We start from the raw sequence: 22,777 nt of genomic DNA, 5'->3' as shown, positions 1-22,777 counted from the left end.
CTGATCTGTGCCCACAAACAACTGCAAGCAGCTCTAGTTGTTGGTGTGCTCTCCCATAGTTTCTCCCTGAGCATGTGCACTGCAGTGAAGACTGATGATGAGCATTAAGCTAATGAGATGCTTGAAGGGCTTACCCTGAGCACAGGCATGGCCGTCATGATCTACCACAGGTGTCTAGGCTGGTGTCTTGCACTTGCACAGCCACAGAGGCCTGAAAAAATTCTGCTGTACTCTTGTAGAGATACGGAGGGATTCAAGTGGCTGGCTTCTTACACTAGGATAGCCCCAGAGGCCTGGGATGACTGCTGGTGTGTTTTCTGGACTCCTGAGGGGGCAAGGTGGGAAGAAGGAATGGGGCATCTGACATCAGTGACTGCAAATACCTGTAGGGCAAAAGCTGATAAAATCTGCAGGGGGTTTTCAGTGGCTGCATGGGTGTTGGCTTAATCAGTGGTGAAATCTGCTGCGTTTGTCTGCAAAACAGGCAGGCTTTTTAACACAATCACTCCTGCTTCATGTGTGCTAATAATAGTTTCTGCTTTTCTCTCTTGTTCATATATATATATGTGTGTGTGGAATATATATATATTCCACTTTATTAGAGTGGATGGATGGAATGAATTTGAAAAGACTTTTCACACAGTGCCCTGAACAGGCTGAATAAGCAGATAATTATTCACCCTGTTCTGCTCTTTCTTTCCTGTGAGGGAAACTCCAGCTGAGAATATCCTTTTTGGTATTGAACAATGCTAGTTTGGAGGATGGGGTGATATAGGTGAAGATGTAGTTATCTTACTACTTTTCTTGTGCAATTATTCTCAGATTCTTTTGTTCTAATGTGTTGCTAAAATTTTTAAAGTGTACTCTGGATGTTTTCAAGGGCTGTTTTTGTTTGAAAGTAGCTATGCAATCATTGCTCTTCTTTTAAAGATTTCATTTATTTATTTTTAGAGAGACGGAAAAGGAAGGAGAAAGAGATAGGAACCTGAATGTGTGGTTGCCTCTCATGTACCCCTTACTGTGAACCTAGCCCACAACTCACACATGTGTCCTGAGTGGGATATGAACTTGTGACCCTTTTGTTCACAGGCTGACACTCAATCCACTGAGCCACAACAGCCAGGACAGATCAATCACTGAACTTTGCAGGGGATGAGGCTGAGTTTACTCATGTCATCATTTTGGTCTCCCTCAGCTTTTCTTATTCTAGTGAAACTGAAACCTCTTCTAATCTGTTTTCTTGTATAGTAGAATTTCACCTGGTGCATTTATATGTACAAACGTTAGCCTTTGCTCAAATTTCAAACCAAAATAAAGCTAGATTTAATGTTCAAAATAGTGCTAAAAGAATATAAACATTTCAGAAGAGTAATTCCTGACCAGAAACTTGACAAAAAGGCCTCTGCCTAAAGTAGATGATAATTATAATTACTTTTGTTCTCTGGTTAAGGTTGGTTATATGGCCTAGGGCAGAGAAGATTGTTATTTTAAACAAATTAAAGATTTGTGAAAATATTTCTACCCCTTTAACCAAAATGAAGTGTTTTATTGTCACCTATACCAGAAGCAAATAACAAAGCCTTAAGAGGAGACATACATATAAAATATGTTTTAAAGACATTGAAAAATTTCTGACCACACCCCCACATACAGTATCACAACCCAGTGACCTGGTCGGCCCCGCCCTGGTGACCACCTAAGGCTCCACCCCTCATACATAATAGGCGAGAACAGACCAAGACATGGCTCAAGAAGAACTCACAGCACCAGAGCCAATAACTCTAAGCGACCAAGAAATTGCCAACCTATCAGATGCACAGTTCAAAACACTGGTGATCAGGATGCTCACAGAACTGGTTGATTTTAGTCACAAATTAGAGAAACAAATGAAGTCTAAACTAAGTGAAATGAAGAAAAATGCACAGGAAACCAAGAGTGATGGAAAGGAAACTGGGACTCAAATCAATGGAGCTGACCAGAAGGAAGAAAAAAAGGACCAAACAGAAAAGGATGAAGAAACAAGAATTCAAAAAAATGAGGAGAGGCTTAGGAACCTCCAGGACATCTTTAAACGTTCCAACATCCAAATTATAGAGGTACCAGAAGGGGAAGAGAAAGAGCAAGTGGAAAACTTATTTGAATAAATAATAAAAGAGAACTTCCCCAACCTGGCAAAGGCAATAGACTTCCAGGAAATCCAGGAAGCACATAAAGTTCCAAAGCAGTTGGACCCAAGAAGGAAGACACCAAGGCCCGTCATCATTACATTATCCAAGGTTAAAATGAAGGAGAGAATCCTAGAAGCAACAAGAGACAAGGGGTCACCTACAAAGGAGTTCCCATCAGACTAACAGCTGATTTCTCAAAAGAGACCTTACAGGCAATAAGGGGCTGGAAAGAAGTATTTCAAGTCATGAAATCCAAAGACCTACAACCAAGATTGCTCTATCCAGCAAAGCTTTCATTTAGAATGGAAGGACAGATAAAGTGCTTCTCCGATAAGATCAAATTCAAGGAGTTTATCATCACAAATCCCTTATTATTTGAAATGTTAAAGGGACTTATCTAAGAAAAAGAAGATAAAAATATGAACAGTGAAAGGACAGCAAACTCAGTTATTAAGAACCACACCTAAAACAAAGGCAAACTAAGAGGACAGCTAGATCAGGAGTGGAACCATAGAAATGAAGATCACATGGAGGGTTAGCATCAGGGGAGTGGGAGGAGGAGAAGGGGGGAGAAGGTACATAAAATAAGTAGCATAGATGGTAGGTAGAAAATCGATAGAGGGGAGGGCAAGAATAGTATGAGAAATATAGAATCTAAAGAATTTGAGACATGTGGTCATAAACTAAAGAAGGGAATTGTGGGGGAGGGGGGTGCAGGGTGGAGGGGAATGAAGAAGGGAATAGAACAACTGTAATGGCATAATCAGTAAAATGTTTTATTAAAAAAAATAAAGACATTGAAAAACTATTATAAGATTGTTTGTTTGAAAACCCTTTCTTACAGTGACCAGAGGGGAAAGGGCAGGGATTTTCAGGGGAAAAGAGGAAGGGTTTACAGGAACAAGTATAAAGGACATATGGACGAAAACTAGGGGGGTGGAAATGAGAGGGAGATGGGGAGCACTGGGGGGGTAGACTGGGATGAGAGTAAAAGACAGAAAACTGTACTTGAACAACAATTAAAATAAACAATCAGTGTGTTGAGGCTTTATTTCCCAGTGCTAGGAACCTGGGTTGAGTGATCTGTCTCATGCCCCAGTTATCTGTGTGCAAATGTGGGGCCCCTGTCCAGTCAGCCAGCCACCTTTCTCACAGTGCCCCACTTCTCAATCGCCACCTTGCTGGGTCTGCCTGTTGCCACCCCATGCCCAGGGTCTGCCTGGTGCATCCTTGCACACCCAGGGAGCCTTGCACGCCTGGTGTCACCGCTTCCTGTGTGGAGACCCTTCTCAGCTGGGCTGCCCAACTCCACCCTTCCTACTGGTCTGGATGAATGTGTCTATTTTAACTCCTTGGTAGTCAAATTTCCATAGAGGCTTAGGAACCTTCAGGACATCTTTAAACGTTCTAACATCCAAATTATAGGGGTACAAGAAGGGGAAAAGGAAGAGCAACAAGTGGAAAAGTTATTTGAACAAATAATAAAGGGGAAATTCCCTAATCTGACAAAGAAAATAGACTTCCAGGAAGTCCAAGAAGCTCAGAGAATCCCAAAGAGGCTGTACCCAAAGAGAAACAAACCAAGGCACATCATAATTACATTAGCCAAGATTAAAATGAAGGAGAGAATCCTAGAAGCAACAAGAGATAAGGGGACAGTCATCTGCAAAGGAGTTCCCATCAGACTGTCAGCTGATTTCTCAAAAGACACCTTACAGGTAAGAAGGGGCTGGAAAGAAGTATTCCAAGTCATGAAAGACAAGGACCTACATCCAAGATTACTCTATCCAGCAAAGATTTCATTTAGAATGGAAGGACAGATAAAGTGCTTCTCAGATAAGGTCAAGTTCAAGAAGTTCATCATCACCAAGCCCTTATTATAGGAAATGTTAAAGGGACTTATCTAAGAAAAAGAAGATAAGAAAGGTGTATACTAAAATGACAGCAAACTCACAATTACTAACAACCACACCTAAAATAAAAACAAACTAAGGAAACAACTAGAACAGGAACAGAACCACAGAAATGGAGTTCACATGGAAGGTTAGCAATAGGGGAGTGGGGGGGGGGAGTACAGAGAATAAGTAGCATAGATGGCAGGCAGAAAATAGACAGGGGGAGGGCAAGAATACTATGGGAAATGTAAAAGACACATGGACATGAACTAAAGAGGGGAAGTGTTGGAGGGAGAGGGTGTGCAGGATAGAGAGGAATGTAGGGGGGAAATGGGACAACTGCATAACATAATCAATAAAATATATTTTTAAAATAATTAAACATTAAAAAAGAAAAAACTTTTTAAAAAAATGCATGTTAATTAAACACATTGAAATTGAGGTGTTTTATTACTTTCTTATTCAGTAAACATATAAGGATAGTTATTTATATCTACTTAAAATCACTTTTCATTTGACACCCATAAAATTGTAACTTTCTCTAGAAGGCAAAGAATTTTGTATCCACATCTCAGAAACTAATGACTATTATGTGTCTTATTCAACTGAGTGGTGGGTCAAATGGATCTTGTATGGTACCTTAAAAAAGATAGCTTTTTGCTTGATAATAAATAGCAGCTTCAAGGAAAAAAATATCATCACCAAATTTCTAACATCAGCTAATCCTTCTCAACTTATACTTTTTGTTTAGATTCTGAGAATGGATAAAATATTTTATACATGAATACTTTGAAAGTACAGTAATTAGAGACAGTAAGTAGTTAGATAAAAGATGATAGATGATTCATAGATTATTGATAAATGATAATTAAATGATTATTGATAGATAGATGGTAGGTAGAGAGAAAGATAGATAGCAGGTAATAAAAGTTAAATATTTTTAAGGAATTATCTTCCCCATAATACAGGGCTTGATTTTACTGACCCCAGGGGGCACAGACTTGGGGAAGCTTAGTGAAATATTTCATATGATTGAAGAGGACTACTATGGGAATTATTCATGAAAGAACCACACTTATCATAAAGAGGAAAAAAAACTGTTAGCAAATTAAAATTTGACATCACATTAAAATAATAATTACCATGAATACATTGTTTTCCATGAATAACGCAAGGTTACCTCATTGTTCTGTTTGATCGCAATTTGAGGGCGATATTATTAAAAATTCATATTTTGTAGATACACTAAATTAAATTCCCAGAAGTTAGGTCTTTCTCTCAAAGTCACACAGAGAGGACACGTAAATGACAGGATTCTGATGCATGTTTCACTAACTCCGAAGCCCGGAGTTTCTTTCCATTAAGTTGTATGATGGAACACTTGGGAGGGGGCCAAACCTCGGACAGTTGCAAGGTGGGGATAAAAAGTAGTGGAAACATTTGGGATTGTGCAAAGCAGTGTGAATGGCCTGGAATCATCTCAAAAGTTCAGAAATTTGAGCCTGTCTTTAAAAAACACCGATGTGAGTATATCAACTTGATTACAGAGTCAGTCCTGGGTTTGGATAATAATTGCAGCAAAACAAAAAATAACAACAAAAACAAAAGCTTGTTTTAGAGGTTTCTTTAATTAGTTGAGCATCAGGGAGAAAAATTGGCATTTATATCTGAATTTCCATCAGAAGCATTGAAAACACTTCTCCGTTTGTTAGTTATATGGTACCAGAGGTACTATAAAGGTATTAAATGTATGTTTTGGCTAAAAATAGTTACTACAGAAATTGTCTTTCCCTGAGACACAATTCAATTAATCACACTATATGTATTTTCTCAATATTGTTTCCTTTTATGGGGGAGAAAAATTAATTTTTCCTCTACCCTTCTGAGTTCCTGGATGAGACCTTCTATTAAATGCTGATTAACAAGAGAAAAACTAACAATTAACTTTTAACATGTATTCGTGAGGAAACCCAGACAACAGAATTTATTAAAAACTGTGTATTTATTCTTACATGTTTAAACTTCAGTCACCTTCAAAGTCCTCTCCATTTAATGCAATACACCTATTAAGACTTTTTTTCCACTGCTTAAAACAGTATTGAACTTGTGGATTTTGATGCCTTTTAAGTGCTTCTGCCATTTTTTTGTTTGTTTGTTTTACTTCTTCCACATTGACAAAATGTTTTCCTTTGAGGGTTTTTTTAAAATTTGGGGAAACAAAAATATACTCAAGGCCAGGTTGGGTGAATAGGAGAATGAGGTATGGGGGTCATGCCATTTTCGGTCAAAAACTGCTAAACACACAGCATGGTATTGGCAGCTGTGCTCAAACAGGAAATCACCCATTGTAAAATGGGCAAATGTGTTGAAAGAGTCTGCAGAAAAAATCACTGAAGCCAAACACCGTCTCTCACAACAACACCTGCTGATACATTGACACAGATGGGTTCCCAGAACACTCACCTGGTGGGGGAAGCCTGTACTACTAGGGGCCCAGCCTCCAGAAGATAATTTTGTTTTGGGGGGATCTCTCCTTATACCTAAAGTACACATGGGTGACACCCAGGGCAACTGAGTAACTTCCAAGATGCTCAGGCCACCACCTTAAATACCATTGTTAGCTAAAACAATAGGAAGATGTTGGGGCAGTAGAGGGTTGGCTATAATGGGCAGTTAACAGGAAACCTTGGTAAACAAGGATAAAGTTTGTTATGCAGGTTTAAGTCAATGCCTTCTCTGTTGATAAGATTTATGATTTAGTCACCTTTTCTTTCTGTTACAGAGACAGGGATAGACACTATTTTAAAGAAATAGTAAAACACTTCTATTTTAAAGAAAATAGAAATTTTCTTTAAAAATATAAAGTTTGTTACAAAGGATAACCTCTACCCATTTTTAGAACTTCTATATCTGATGTGGGAAGCTTTGGACAACCTCCGTTCACCCAAACCCAAGGCACCCTGGGAGAGTGATAAGGCCGTCTGGGAAAAGCAAACAGCAGGATAGTCATAAGGACTGGGGCTAGCACCCCCGCTGATAGAACTAATTTTCACATTTAGCCTTTGTACTCTGCTTCTGCTCCGTAGATAGAACTAATTACCGCATTCCACTTCTGTATCTCGCATTGCTACGTAGACAGGAAGATCCCGTAGGCTATATATTCCCCAAGAATCCTTTGTTCAGGGCTCAGAATTTGGAGACTGACTCCTATGAGTCTGTGCACATCAATAAACCTCGTACTCCAGAATCCCTCAGTGTCTGGTTGCTTCATTTTCCTGTAACATTTGGTTCCCTGACCGGGAAGCGACCTTACACAAATGCAGGTTGACTTGTCACCGACTGGATAAGCGGGGAGGCAGCCGGAGGTCCAACTGGGGAAGCGGGGGGTGCACGTGCCCTGAGATTTCTCAGGCCCCATCCAGTTGGGGCGACGGCCACTGGCCCGCACTCCAGGCAGGAAGCAAGGGTTTTGGACTATGACCTGACAGAAGGTTCCAGATCGGTAAGTGCCCCGAGAACCGGACCCAAGACCTTCCGGAGAGAGAATGATCACCTCTCAAACCAGGAGGAGGTCCTCACCCAGGGAGGGATTGTTTAAACTTGGAGTGCTTGAGAGTGAAAGTGTGAGTGACTGTGTTTGTGGCTCCACGGGCTGGTCCTGTGGAGCAAGAGTGGGCCCCAAACTGCGGTTCCTGTGTCAGATTATATGGCATAACAGTTGGCAGCTAACCCCGAATTCTGCTGGGGCAACCTTAGCCAAGACCGACTTCGTCCCGCGAAGGAGCAGGCCAGGCGGGCGAAATGAAACCCCCTTCCCTTTGTCTATGTCATTCTGGGAGAATCACCATGAGTGGGGGACCTTCCACTGTGTTAGACTGCATGCTGCAAAACTCTGACTGATTCCGAGGCCAGGAACTGAGCATAGATGATCAGTTACAGGTCTTTTACACCTCTGAGTAGCCAACATTTGGAGTAGGCTGGCCCCCTGAAGGAACACTGAACTTAGGTATAATTAGGGCAGTCCACCTCATAGTAACAGGCAAGCCAGGACACGCCAATCAGTATGTTTATATAGACCGCTGGCAGGAATTAGTGCAGGACATGCTGCCAGGGTGCAGGTCAGAAGCCCAAGACAGTGGGAAAGGCTGGCGGTAGGCGAAAAGTGGCGCCATCCAGTGTTTTAGTCGCTCGGTCAAGAGGAACATGCTGCCCCCCATTTTCAAAGGAGAGCCAGAGGAAGAGCCACCTATCAGTCTGCCTCCCCTATATGCTCTGGAAACCCTCAGCCAGACCCGGGGAAGCAAAGACCCTCGTTTGCAACCAAGATTCCGGCTCCTGCTGGTCTCTGGCGGCAGAGTAGAGACCCTGCTCAAAGGGGTCGGCCTCTCTAAAATATGCCCCAGTATAACAGAGCAGTGAGGCAGCAGGCAGTGACCCCCCCCCCACTGGAGGGACAGGAAATGGCCAAGGCCAATATGTCCCCCTGCACCTGGTCCTGCAAAACAGGTTGCCAAGGAGACAAGCGGGGCTGCCCCAGCCAAGCCCCGTGATTGAGCCAGGAGAGAGCTGTGAAGACCTCCTGGGCCTGTGCTGGCGGCCCTGGCAGTGGGTCCTTTAGGAAACCAGATACCTCCCGGGAGCAGGGAGCCACCAGATTGCCTAAGAAAAGGAAATAGAGACTGCAGGCCAGCAGGAGAAGTCCAAAGTGGGCTGTGGGAAAGGAGCCTCCAGACCCCAGACCCGTGTCCTAGTGGCCCGAGGACCGAAGATCCCATATATCAGGGACACCCCCCCAAGGATGACTTACCGCAGCTCCCTCCCCCATATCTCAGGCCTCTCCCTGCAGCGCCAGTGGCGCCGATAGGCCCAGACACACCGCTCCCATGTGTTCTATCCGCAGTGAATATTCCACCCCAGGATTTGCCTCAGCCAGATGCTGCACAACAGCCCTAGGAGCCCCAACTGCAGATGTCCAGAAAAAGGGGAAAGAAAGGCCATTTATGGTTGAGAGACCAGTGCGCCTACTACAGAGAGAAGGGGTACTAGAAAAGAGAGTGCCCCAAAAGGAAAGAAGAAAAGCCCACTGGCGGGCAACAAAGACCAGGGTTACAAGCACCTACAGTCCTCAGGTTAGCTGGCTTAGACCCAGACCAGACTGCCACAGGGCTTCAGAAACTCTCCCACTCCCCTAGGAGAGGCCCTGGCCAGAGATCTAAAATCATTTACCGAGAAGGAGACTGACTCAGTGTTATCAGTGTGTAGGTAACCTTCTTTCAGCCAAACCAACCCGAGACCAGTGTGGGAAGGCCCTTGCCAGCTGTTTGAACTGCTATCAAAGACAGGGTGCTGGGTGTCCATGAAGAAGGGGTGCAGGTTGGGGCAGGGTGGGCACACTGTGTGCTGACCCCAGAGCTCGGGAAAAGTGGAGCGCCCGAACCAGACTCTCAAGGAAGCTCTAACAAAGTTCCACCAGGAGACTGGACTGCCTTAGACTGACTTGCTGCCGCTGGCACTACTTAGAGTTAGGAATGCCCCTAACCCTTCAGGCTACACCCCGTATAAGTTAGTCTTTGGGAGACCTCCTCCCATCTTCAGAATAGACCATGGGGGACCCCAGAGAGTGGGAACTCCAGCGGTGACGCTGCCTTCTAGGGAGATGAGACCTACTACGGCCTCTCCTGCCCTGCCAGTGGGAGAAGTCCCCACCATAGATTCGCAGCCTCTGCAAGTAGGCTCTGCTCACCTGCCAAATCAGGGATTGGCAGAGGCTTCCTTGACTCCCAAAAACGAAGCCGCAGGGCCCCCACCTTCAGAGGTGGGCTGGACCTCTGGTGACTGCAGCCTCAGTAAACCACCCCAATGGGTGGAGGGTGGCTTTGTGGTGCCTCCACACCCACAGGTGGAAGGGGCCTTGGGGGCTTCTGGGGTTCCTGAAACTGCAGTCCTAGTATCTTCATGGGCAGGCAGAACCAGAGTTGGGGTACTGCTATTTTAGGTAAAATAGATAAGCCACGTGAGTGCCCCACCATGGAGGACAAAGCATTCATAGGTACCGCTATCTTGGAACTGGCTAAGGCTTCTTTTCAGATTACAAGCTGTATGCTGCTGCTGTGTGGACACTGCAGCAGTCAGGTTCTCTGTGTAAACTAGTTCTGATAGGAATGGCTCTGGTTTTGAAGGTCATGAACTGAGGTCCAAGAGTGACTGTATGATTTATAGGGTATTTGCAAGGTCTAAGCCTCAGAAAGGTGCAAATGTCCCTGTGAATCTAGGGACTTTTAGTAGAAGATACTTAAAGTGCTAGGGACTTTTAGCTGCCATATACTGAGTTGAAGCTCTGAGTTTAACTATAGTCCTTCCCAGGGTGGGAAAGGAACTGAAATTAAAAGAGAGTAATAATTAAATCTAGATGAGTATATATATATATATGATATGAAAGTTTTAAACCTAAAGGAAACCTCAACTACTTGTTTTCTGGTTTTGTGGGAAAAGAGCAAATTTCTCTGCCATTGGTTGTTTCTGATCAGAAACCCTGTGTACCTGAAGACCCAGAAGAGGTCACTGTAGCCAGTTGGAGAGGATGCCTTTGCCACCCAGGACCCAGGAAGGGTCATTTGGGGCTGATAAGTATTTCAGCATGAGGCAGAGCAGGTTTGAGAGACCGGGCCTGAGGAGCATGTCTCTGCCAGGCACCAAGTGGACGCATTGGTGCAAGAGAATGCCTCTACCTGTGTATTGTTTCAGAACTCTGTGTTTCAGGTTTTGCTCTGTATCTACTCTGAGAAAGGAAATTTAGGATTCCAGAAAAGTTTAAAACTTCATACTCTGTAAGAAAATGAACAATAGAAAGTATAAGATTTATAAATAAAGAAGTATATGAAAGGATGTAAAAGTTTTTTGGATGTTGCTGAAGGTCTGTGGAAAGCTGTGCAGATAGAAAAGGGTATGTAAAAGGCTGTAGAAGTTTGCAACAGTTTTGGAAAGGAATTATGTGGAGTTAGTAATGGAAAGTATAAGGCATGGAGATGCAATCTTAGTGAGTATCAGAAGGAAAAGGATTTTTCATCACGCTTTGTATTTTTTTTCTCCCTACCTGATCCCTCCAGAATTTAGCACTCTGAAGAAATGAATGATGACATAAGGTTTCTTTGCATAACACCAATAAGACCAGTCATTAATAGTAGTTTTGTTAACCAAGACTTTGACTAGAATGTCATGCCTGAACGAGGCATGTATGGGTTCTGGTCGTTACCAGAAAGCCCTGAGGAACTGGGATTGACCTGTGAAGTTAGCGAAAGCCCACAAGAAAAGCCTGGTACTTTGGTTGGTTGTGTGGTTCGTGCCAGTCTTTCCAGGGAAGGAACGAAGGTTGCTTTCCTGAAAGATTTTTAAAAAGGAACCTGTAGGCACAATAGAGGCTCAAGGATTTGAGTGAAACAACTGGTACAGGTGAAGCCAGATGGCAGATGTGTGGTTCTGCTTCTGTGCCCTGAGGGGCGGACTGAGAAGTCAATCTAAGAGTTCCCTGTGTGAGTTCCAGCAAAGCAGACTTAAGGATCAAAAGTGATCCAGGCTGCTCTTGGTGTGTTTATGCAAACAGTCAAAATCAAAAGCAAGACCCAAAGTAGTCCCTGTAATAACAGTGAGGGTGATCTTAAGGAGAAAAATTATAGTTCAAGGAAAATCACAATACTCAGCATTGGACATCAGAATGGTACAGCTAACTGTCTTAAAAGTTTGTTTTCATTAAAGCGTTGAAACCAGGTTTGTGATATCACTAAAGATGTACAATTTACAGGTGCAGAGGACCTTGCAATGAAATGTCTTCCCAAAAGACAGTCTCATAGGCGCAGAGACTAGTTTGGAGATTGTCGTGTAAATTAACCTGTGTTCTTCTACTTTTATAGGGCGTATGCCCATGACCTGCCTACACCTATAGATGATTAGTTACAATATAGGCTCACTTAAGGAGCCCATCTTCATCATCGCCCCCCTGAGACTCAACGGTTTGATTCAACTAAGTAGTTGAGTTGATAAAGGGTTAGAGCAGTCTGTAGGTTTCACATTAGAACTGATTTTCCCTTTTCTGTCTTGATAGCTTGGACAGAAAGGACTCAGAAATCTAAAAGGAGGGAAATCCTAATGTACTCCTCTCAGCCCAAGTGAAGTATAATAGGTCACAAGAGTCTGGGATAAGTGTAGCATGCCTTGTACACCTTCCTCTAGATAAGCCATTCTTTACTGAAGTGTTTGCCTTTGTCAATTAATGGTTATGATTTAATTGTGCTTCCAATTTCCTGCCTAATCTGTCACCTCCAGAATATGACCTGACCAGGATGCCAATGGTCCAGTAATGCCAGCCTTTGGACGCCAAGCCTGCAACTTCCTGGTGACAGCCAACTGACCAGGATCCTGTAAGGTCCTTCCCCTTGCAGGAAGGATTCTCTCCGTGCTGCAACCACCACCCCCTCTTTCAGGGTACCCCTGACCCAAGTGTAGGTAGGACAGCGTCCATTTCCAGCCGGAAGCAGTTATAAGATGAGACCTTTGTCCACCGTCCTGTATATAATTTCAGAAGGGAAAGGGGGGACCTGTATGTTCCTAGGAGAGGAATATCACCTCTATGTAAATCAGTCAAGGATCATAGCTAAGAAAGTTAAAGAAATCAGAGAGAATATAAACCATCGCACCAAAGAAACAGAAAGTTAAAATTAGAGAAATTGAGGAATAAATCCTCAAGCCTATTTCCAGTAGCTATTTCCCTTTCTAGGACCCCTAATTATTATCTTCTTAGGTTTAAGCTTCGGCCCCCATACCCTGTGGATCATAGTCCAGAACTTAGAAGCAGGGCAAGTTACCTGCAGGGCAACTGCCAGGATCCTGTCCCTCCAGTGATACCGTTATCAGATATTACAACAGCCCCCTGATGTACAAGAATAACCATAAAGTGATGCTAGAGCAGTCAACAGCACTGTCAAGCATCAAAAGGGGGTACTTATTTATTCCTCCAAGAAGAATATTGTTATGCTAAAACAAGCACTAGTGTTGGTTAGCATAAAAGGGGGGAATGATGTGGGAAGCTTTGGAAAACCTTTGTTCACCCAAACCCCAGGCACCCTGGGAGAGTGATGAGGCCGTCTGGGAAAAGCAAACAGCAGGATAGTCACAAGGACTGGGACTAGCACCCCCGCTGATAGAACTAATTTTCACATTTAGCCTCTGCTTCTGCCGCGTAGCTAGAAATCACTTCCGCATTCCACTTCTGTATCCCGCTTTGCTACATAGACAGGAAGACCTCGTAGACTGTATAAACCCCAAAAATCTTTTGTTCAAGGCTCAGAATTTGGAGGCTGACTTCTATGGGCCCATGCACGTTAATAAACTTCGTACTCCAGAATCCCTCAGTGTCTGGTTGCTTCATTTTCCTGTAACATATCAAATTCTTATGCCATAGGCATATTATGTGGTGGCATATTTTGCTACTCTTGACATTCCTCCCATTTCTCATAAAAAAAGGGTCACCTCTAAACTCAATTCCAAATGATCTTCGTGCCTAACATTTTAAATTCTGTTTTTCTCCAGAATTAATTTTTATATCTTATTTTCAAATCAACTTTCTTACTCGCTCCCCTTACAATTTAGCTTCTCTACTCAAAGACTTAAAAGATGTCCCCAGGTTCTTCATATTGATATGGGAAGCTTTGAAGAACCTTTGTTTACCCAAACCCCAAGCACCCTAGGAAGAGCGATAAGGCCATCTGGGAAAAGCAAACAGCAGGATAGTCACAAGGGCTAGGGCTAGCACCCCCACAGTTAGAACTAATTTCCGCATTTAGCCTTTGTACTCTGCTTCTGCCGCGTAGCTAGAAGTAACTTCCACATTCCACTTCTGTATCCTGCTTTGCTACATAGACAGGAAGACCCCGTAGACTATAAAAACCCCAAGAATCCTTTGTTCGGGGCTCAGAATTTGGAGGCTGACTCCTCTGGGCCCATGCACATTAATAAACCTCATACTCCAGAATCCCTCAGTGTCTGGTTGCTTCATTTTCCTGTAACAATATTAGGATTAAGTTACAATTTTCTACCAGATAGTTTTTGAAAATATATTTTATTTAGCTTTTTGTTGTTTCCTGCTAATGGTTTATCTCTTTACACTGCCATACTCTATAGCAGATTTCCTAATTTTCAAGGTGAACTATTTAGTGTGTTCAGGGCATCTTTGGTCTTTTAGCAACTCTTCACTATTGTCAGTTTGTATTGAGGAAAATTGATCTTTTACTTGGACTCAAACATGTTTTAAACGTGGTGGTATCTAAGTTACATCTTATGCTATCTTGTTTATATTTTGAATGTTTAAATATTTTTTGTAGTGCTAATACCAATTTAATTTTAATTGCTTTAAATAATGCTTAAAATGTGGGCTATACTTTTGCAACAATAGAGGTTATTTTTAAATTAAATTAAAAAATTATTAATTGCATATTGTGAGAAGACACAGAATAAAAACCCACCCAAATTCTTTATTCTTTTTTCAATCTCTTTGAACACACTGTTACAGAACAAGAGGTCCAAGGTGGGGAGCAATATCTAGCCCACCTAGAAATGCCAAAAACTGCTACAGAACAGGGGTCCTTCCCAAGGACAGAATACTAATATCTACTGGGCTCTTCTGTCCACCGCCAATTGGAAAGACATCTCTGGATGCCAGAGATTTGTGAAAAGGAAACAAAATGTTTATTTAATGCTATTTAGGCTTAATGCCTCCACTAAAATATCAAAGTCCTTTAGGGTATACACCTACACTCACACAGCACTCCCTTCTCCCACTGTCCCAACTCCGGGTACCGTAAATCAGGAAAAGAGCACATGTCTGTGTTTCAGGACATTGGCACCGTCAGCTGTGTCACCTTGCAGGCAGGATCTCTCTCTAGTTAATCCAAAGTACTGTGGCACACTCTCACGGTCCACTGGCAAGAGTTCTTTGTACCAAGTTTCAGTCAAAGTCTCTCCTGCTTTCCAGGCCACGTGGCCAAAGGGGGCACCCCAAAGCCGCGTGGGCCTCTTCTACCAAAGCTGCAGGAGTCCGCACTCCACCAAAAGCATGTGGCTTTCTTCTTCACCTGGGTACAGGGATCTCCGTTCTGGCAAAGCTGTGTGGTTTTCCCTTTTACCTGGGAAAGGGGATCTGCACTCTGTTGAAACCACATGGCTCTCTCTTCACCTGGCCAAGAGGGGACCCTTACTTTGCTGAAACCACGTGGCTCTCTCTTTCATCTGGCTGCAGGGGTGTGTCCTCTCGCCAAAACTGCATGGCTCTCTCCTACATGACTGCAGGGGTCCTCACTCTGCCCCAGACCACGTGCCCTCTCCTCACCTGGGCAGTTCTTCCCTCATATCCCAGAGCCAGTCATTTCTAAGATCTCACACTGGTGCTTCCACTCAGGAGCACAGCCCCTAGCTACATCCTGGTTAGAAGCTACTCCCTTCTTCCTGGCTCAAAACTTGGCCACAGCTATTTAACATATCTATGAAACCAGTTGAAGGTTATAGATACGCTAAATAGTCATTCCAGAGGTTAGCTGCAAAACTGTTGCTATGCAAAACAGCTCTCAATGGCCCTGGATCCATTTGTCCCTTCCCCCTGGAGGGAGGGTGAGGACATCTTATATGTCTCTCCAGTATTCCTATACACTTTGAATTCTGGACACCATTCCAAATCTTTTTTTGCCCCCCCCCCTTGGCTGCACCCTGTATCAACACTAGCTTTTTTCTTATCTTAATTTTCACTGATTATATTCAAATAAAATTATATTTTCTGTATTTTATGGTTCAAAATTATACCTGCACTTATGCTAAGAAAATGTGGCACTGGAAAAATTAACAAACATTCTGTGTTTTATCACAAATATAAAATATATTTGGTTGCTTAGTAATGTAAATGATTGTCAAATGTAAAAAAAATGAACATATTTTTAAAAGTATGAATTCTGATTTATTTAAAAATGAAATTGCAAAAAACAAAAGAGCTAAGCCATTAAATATATTTAGTAGTTAAAATAAGAAATTTTTCCAGGCCTGTTCTTTTAGAATTTGTAACAACATTTATCTAAACTATCATACCCTGCACCTCAGTACACTGTGCAAATGGACTAAGAGCAATCAACCTTACCTTATCCCAAAGATTTGGCCCTCATCTTAAAAGCTGCAATAAATTCTCACATTTCCACACACAGCTTATCATCAGTTTGCTGAATCAGCCTTCTGTACCATGCCAACTATCTTTCCAGAAATATGTACTCCCAAAGCAGTGTCTCCAGATATGTTGAATCAGCACACTGAAGAACAAGTGACACACAAAGATACCTTTAAATGTTGTGTCTGAGCCAGAGTCTGTCAATACAGATGAGTATTCAACCTGTAGGCAAAAGCTATAGCAAGAATTTTAATCTAATACTGGTCACATGCACATAAATAATTGCATTTGCAGTTTTTTACTTGATTAGAGAAATTATTATCTGTCTATAGGACAGAATATAAAACCTTGAAGTTGTTTTAATGAGTCTTCAAATTTGAGGCATTATTTTGATTACAAGATTTGACAAAGTGATTTATATTTTGTCCTACTTTAAATAATTCACTTTGTTATGCTACCATATTGTTAAAATATTTATTTTCATTTGTCATGTCTACTTCAGAAATACATGACTATTGATTGGTAAGGCAACCACTTATAGGAATTCAAAAATTAGATTATGTTCTAATCTAAACATAGATTAGATTCAAAGATCTAATCTATGAATCTAATCTATGATTCTGTCTGTGAGCTGTGCCTATTCGTTATTGCTATCACTATGAAATAGCAAGCTGAAAGGCTTGGTCATCAGATGTGTCCATCTTGTGCTTCGTTCAGTCCTCGTTTCCAAAATACTTACACAAAAACACACTTAATTCTTTTTTTTTAATTTTTTATTTGTTTATCTTTAGAGGGGAAGGGAAGGAGAGAGGAAGAGAAACATCAATGTATGGTTGCCTTCGTGCATCCCCTGCTGGGAACTGGCCTGCAGGGAACCCACCTGCAACCCAGGCATGTGCCCTGACTGGGAATCAAACTGCGATTGTCTGGTTCGAAGGCCCGCACTCAATCCACTGAGCTACAGCAGCCAGGGCTAAAACACACTTAATTCTTAATGGCTGAATTTTGGGGGCATTAGTATTTTGTTTTCATTATAGTATCTCTTCAAATTTTTCAGTGAATGTGCTTGAAGACTTAATAGTCCTTGAAACAAGCACTATGATGTACAATTTTCAAATTAAGTGGGCCAATAAAATAGTTTTTAAATAAATTTAAATAAGATAATACATTAAGTGAGGAATAGAAATTTTACTTAAAAATCAGTGCTGGTAGAAGATAGGTTGATTTATTCAAGGCTAAATAATTAGTTCTCATATATTAGTTTTACATAATTTATTCTATACTTCAACAAAATAATTTATCTATCCAATAGAATTTTATAATAATTCACAAAGATACAGAGGCATAATTCTCATGAATGCAAAGTACCTATTAAAGTTATATAAACACCTTACTTGAATAACATCAATTCATTGTTTTTATACTAAATAATCAAATTCTATTTACATAGTTATATTCACATCAAGTCTCTTTGATTTTGCTGTTCCCTCTAGTTTCATTTCGTGTATTTACAGGAAGCATTCTCTCAGAGATAATTTTGATAATGTAATCTGAGTAAATGGCATTTTTTCTAGTATCTTTCTGATATTTCATTGTTGGTGTACAAAAATGCCTTCAATTTCTGAATATTGCCTTTGCATCCTGCCATTTTGCCAAATTCACTGATTAGGTCAAGTACTTTTTTGGTGGAGCCTGAAGAGTTTTCTATGCATACTATCATGTCATCTGCAAACAATGACAGTTCTACTTTCTCCTTTTCAATTTGGATGCTATTTATTTCTTTTTCTTGTCTGATTGCTGTGGGTAGAACTTCCAATACTATGTTGAATAGAAGTGATAAAAACAAACATCCTCGTCTTGTTCTTCATCTTAGAGAAAAATATTTTAGTTTTTGCCTTTTGAGTGTGATGTTGGCTGTAGGTTTCTTACATATGGCCTCTATTATGAAGAATGCTCCTTCTCCCCCCACTTTGCTGAGTGTTTTTATCATAAATGAATGCTGTACTTTATCAAATGTTTTTTTCAGTATCTATTGATATGATCATGTGATTTTTGTTTTTCATTTTGTTTATGTGGTATATTACATTTATTATTTAAAAATATTTATACCATCCTTGCATCCTGGAATGAATCCGACTTGATCATGGTGTATGATGATTTTAATGTATTGCCAAATATGGTTTGCCAATATTTTACTGAGGATTTTAGTGTCTATGCTTATCAGGGATATTGGCCTGTAGTTTTCTCTTTGTTGTGTCTTTACCTGGTTTTTGAATTAGGATAATATTGGCATCATAAAAAGAGTTTAGGAGTCTTCTCTCTTCTTTCATTTTCTGGAATAGTTTAAGAAGGATACAAGTTAGCTCTTTCCTAAATGTTTTGTAAAATTCTCTTGTGAAACCATCCTGTTCAGAGCTTTTGTGTACTGGGAATTTTTTGACTACGGCTTCAACTTCACTAATTATTATTGTTCTATTCAGGCTTTCTAGTTATTTTTGATTCACATTTGGAAGATTATGTTTCTATAAATTTGTCCATTTCACCCAAATTAACAAATTTCTTGGCATATAGTTGTTCATAATAATTTCTCACAATACTTTGTATTTCTATGGTATTGTTGTAATTTGTCTTATTTTCTTTCTGATTTTGTTTATTTGGGTCCTCTCTCTTTATTTTTGTTGATGAGTTTAGTTAAAGGCTCTTCAATTTTGCTTATATTTTCAAGTAATCTGCTCCTGATTTTTTGATTCTTAGAATTGTTCTTTTAGTCTTTATGTCATTTAGTTTTGCTCTGATCTTTATTATGTCCTTCCTTCTATTTGCTCTGGGCTGTCTTTGTTGTTGTTCCTCTAGTTCTTGTAGACAAAGTGTTAGGTTGATTATTTGTATTTTTTCTGTCTTTTTTTTAGATACATTTGTATTGTTATGAACTTCCCTTCTCAGGACTGCTTTCACTGTTTCCCATAGGTTTTGGGCTGATGTGTATTTCTTTTAATTTTTTTTCTGAGACTTTCTGATTTCTCCCTTGATCTCATTGTTAACCTATTCATTATTTTTTTAGAAGATTTTTTAAAGATTTTATTTATTTATCTTTAGAGGGGAAGAGGGGAAGGAGAGAGGGAGAGAAACATCAATGTATGGTTGCCTTTCGTGCATCCCCTGCTGGGAACTGGCCTGTAGGGAACCGACCTGCAACCCGGGCATGTGCCCTGACTGGGAATCGAACCGCGACCGTGTGCTTCGCAGGCCCGCGTTTAATCCACTGAGCTACACCAGCCAGGGCCTATTCATTATTTAATAGCATATTATTCAGTCTCCATTAATTTGAATGTTATTTTATCTAATTTTGTTTCATTTAATTTTTAATTTTTTATTGTTTTAAGTACAGTTGTCTCCATCCTTCCCATACACCCCCATCCCAGGTATCCCCACCTCCCACCCCTGATCTCACCCCCTCTTGGTTTTGTACATGGTTTTGTACATGTGTCCTTTATACTCGTTCCTGAAAACCCTTCTCCCCTTTGCCCCCATTTTCCCTTCCCACTTCCCCTCTTGTAACTGTCAATTTGTTCTTAATTTTGTTGTTCCTGGTTATATTTTGCTTGCATATTTGTTTTGTTGATTAGGTTCCACTTAAATGTGAGATCATATGATATTTCTCTTTTACCTCCTGGCTTATTTCACTTAGCATAATGCTCTCCAGTTTTATCCATGCTGATGCTCCTTCTTTCTTTCTGCTATATAGTAGTCATGACACCATAAAAGTCCTAGAGAATTTGAATGTTTTTTAGCTTTTTTCTTGAGGTTGGTTTCTAGTTTAAAACCATTGTGATCTAAAACAATGCTTGTTGTAATTTTAATTTTCTTGAGTTTCTTGAGTCTTGTTTTGTGACATACCACATGGCCTATCTTTGAAAATGTTCCATATGCACTTGAAGAGAATGTATATTTTGCTTGTTTTGAGTGAAAACTTCTGTAATAACAATTAAGTCCATTTCATCTATAGTGTTGCTCAATGCAACAATACCCCTGTTGATTCTTTACTTGAAACATCTATCCATTTTTGACAGTGAGGTGTTAAAATGCCCTACTGTGAGTGTGTTGCTATGTATATCTTTTTTTAAGTCATCCAAGATTGTCCTTATATATTTTGATGCTCCTATGTTGGATGCATATATGTTTACAAGGGTTACAGCTTCATGGATTTTTTCCTTAAGTATTATAAAATGTCCTCCTTTGTCTCTTTCTGTTGCCTTTGTTTTGAAATCTATTTTATCTGATATAAGTATTGTTACCACAGTCTTTTTAAAGGCCCATTTGCTTGGAATATTTTTCTATCTCTTCACTTTCAGTCTGTGTAGATCTTTTATTCTGAGGTGGGTTTCTGGAGACAACAAATATGTGGGTCACATTTTTTATCTATTCAGCTACCCTACGTGTTTTGATTGGAGCTTTTAATACATTTACATTTAAAGTTATTATTGATAGGTACTTATTCATTCCCTTTGTTCCTTCTTTCTCTCTCTCTCTTTCCTCATATTCTTATAGCAGCCCCTTTAGCATCTCTTGCAATGCTGGTTTGGTGAAAATGTGTTCTTTTGGCCATTTTTTTTGTCTGGGAAACTCTTTATTTCTCCTTCTATTTTAAATGAGAGTCTTGTTGGGTAGAGTCATTGTTGTTGCAGTCCTTTGCTCTTCATGACTTGGAATATTTCTTGCCATTTCTTTCTTGCTTGTGGTGTTTCTGTTGAGTAATCAGCTGATAGCCTTATTTGGTTCCCTTGTATATTATTAGCAGTTTCTCCTTTGCTGCTTTTAATATTCTGTTTGTCTTTAGATTTTGCAATTTTTATTATGATGTGTCTTACAGTGGGCTTCTTTGGATTCATCTTGATTGGGACCCTCATTGCTTCCTGAACATGTCTGATTTTGTCTCTCATCGAGTTAGGGAAGTTTTCTGTCTCAAACTTTCTGTCTCATTACTTTTTCAAAGAGGTTTTCTATGCCTTGCTCCTTTTTATCTCCTTCTCGTACCCTATAATGTTGATATTATCACATTTCAAGTCCTGCAGATCCTTTAAACCCTTTTTATTCTTTTTGAGACTTTTTTGGTTTTGTTGTTCTGGGAGATTTTTTCTACCTTGTCTCTCAACTCATTGATTTAGTCCTCCACTTCATCTAACCTGCTTTTAATTCCTTCTACTGTGTTCTTTAATTCAGAAAGTGTATTTTTCATTTCATCCTGGCTCTTACTGATAGTTTTATATCCTTTTTAATGCTAATGTAGTTCATAGTAAGCTCCTTGTAGCTTTCCTGGTGTTCTTTGTAGTTCTCACTGAGTTCACTGGGCTTCCTTATAACCATTATTTTGAACTCAGTGTCTCATAGTTTACTTACCTCTATTTCATTATCACTCTTTCTTGAGAGATCAGTCTCCCTTTATTTTTTATTGGAGATTGATTCTTTGTCTCCCCATTTTAAGGAAGACTCTTCTTTTTTGTTTCTGTTTCTTAGATTGATCTGCATTAACCCCCTGTCTTTGTGGCATGAACTTCAATGGTAGGAGACCTATGGGATTCAGTGATGCCATCTCCTTGATCTCCTGAACTTGATGCTCTTAGGATGTCCTTCACACCATTTATGTTTGGCTCTCTGGTTATAATTGGGCTTTGATTGTTTTTGGTATGGACTTCCCTCTGGTGGGCTGACTGAGAGTCACTCCGCCTACCATGTCTTGTATGCTGTTGAGCAGGTGCACTTCTTTTTTCTTTCTGATGATGTCAGATGGTGTCCCAGTCTGGCCTTAAGCAGCCTGTTTGACACTACTAGGGATCTGCTGTCTGTGGCTGTATTCTTCAGTTGTTAATCTAGTCACTCCGTAATCAGCAGTGAGGCTTAACATCTCAGGGTGGGGCAGAGTAATTCCTGCAGGTGGGGCTCTTGCTTCCCCTCAGGTGGGTGCTACTTCAATAGTGGTGGTATGCCTGAGCAAGATGACTTCTATAGTATGGGAGATGACTCAGCACAGGGATTCTGGTGGCCCCACATTTCTCTCCCCAAAAGCACCAGCCCCAGTTTCTCCTGAAGCGTCTCTAGTCTTCTCTACCCTTCCTTTGCAGGAGCCCAGGGTGTGGCTGCAAATGAAAACGTATGCATTGGCCCTTTAAAAGGCTCTCTGCATCTCCAGCTCTCTCTCCCTGGCAGAAAAAAACCCTGCTTCTTTGTGCAGCTGGATGTTCTCTGAGTACTTTTTGTGCTCTGGTGCTATAGGCTGAGGAGCCCAGCTTGGGGTTTAGATCCCACACTTCTCAGGGGGATGCTTCCAGCCCCTAAAATATTCCTCATGCACTACAGCAGCCACTTGTGGGAGCCCAGCCAGGCCTCACATGTCTCCTTCACACTCTCTACCAATCATGTTGTGGTAAAGCTGTTTCTTCTGTCTGTCTATGGTTATAAGCTTCTGTGCCACTATTGTTCAGTTGTTTATTCCAGATGATTTCTCCCCAGTTTAGTTCTAA

The 22,777-nt window shown here is 40.9% G+C and overlaps 1 pseudogene; it reads right to left on the bottom strand.

Annotated features, from left to right (window-relative positions):
* The window catches only part of LOC119058999 (pumilio homolog 3-like), a 34,799-nt pseudogene extending 34,641 nt beyond the window's left edge, over window positions 1-158 (bottom strand).
* Between the last annotated feature and the right edge of the window lie 22,619 nt (window positions 159-22,777).

The sequence above is a fragment of the Artibeus jamaicensis genome, unplaced genomic scaffold (genome assembly GCF_021234435.1).
Source record: "Artibeus jamaicensis isolate MK-2021 breed Jamaican fruit bat unplaced genomic scaffold, CSHL_Jam_final contig_536, whole genome shotgun sequence".
In the NCBI taxonomy this organism is placed as follows: Eukaryota; Metazoa; Chordata; class Mammalia; order Chiroptera; family Phyllostomidae; genus Artibeus; species Artibeus jamaicensis.
The sequence above is the reverse complement of the archived record's forward strand: the minus strand, read 5'-3'. Positions and strand labels throughout refer to the sequence as shown.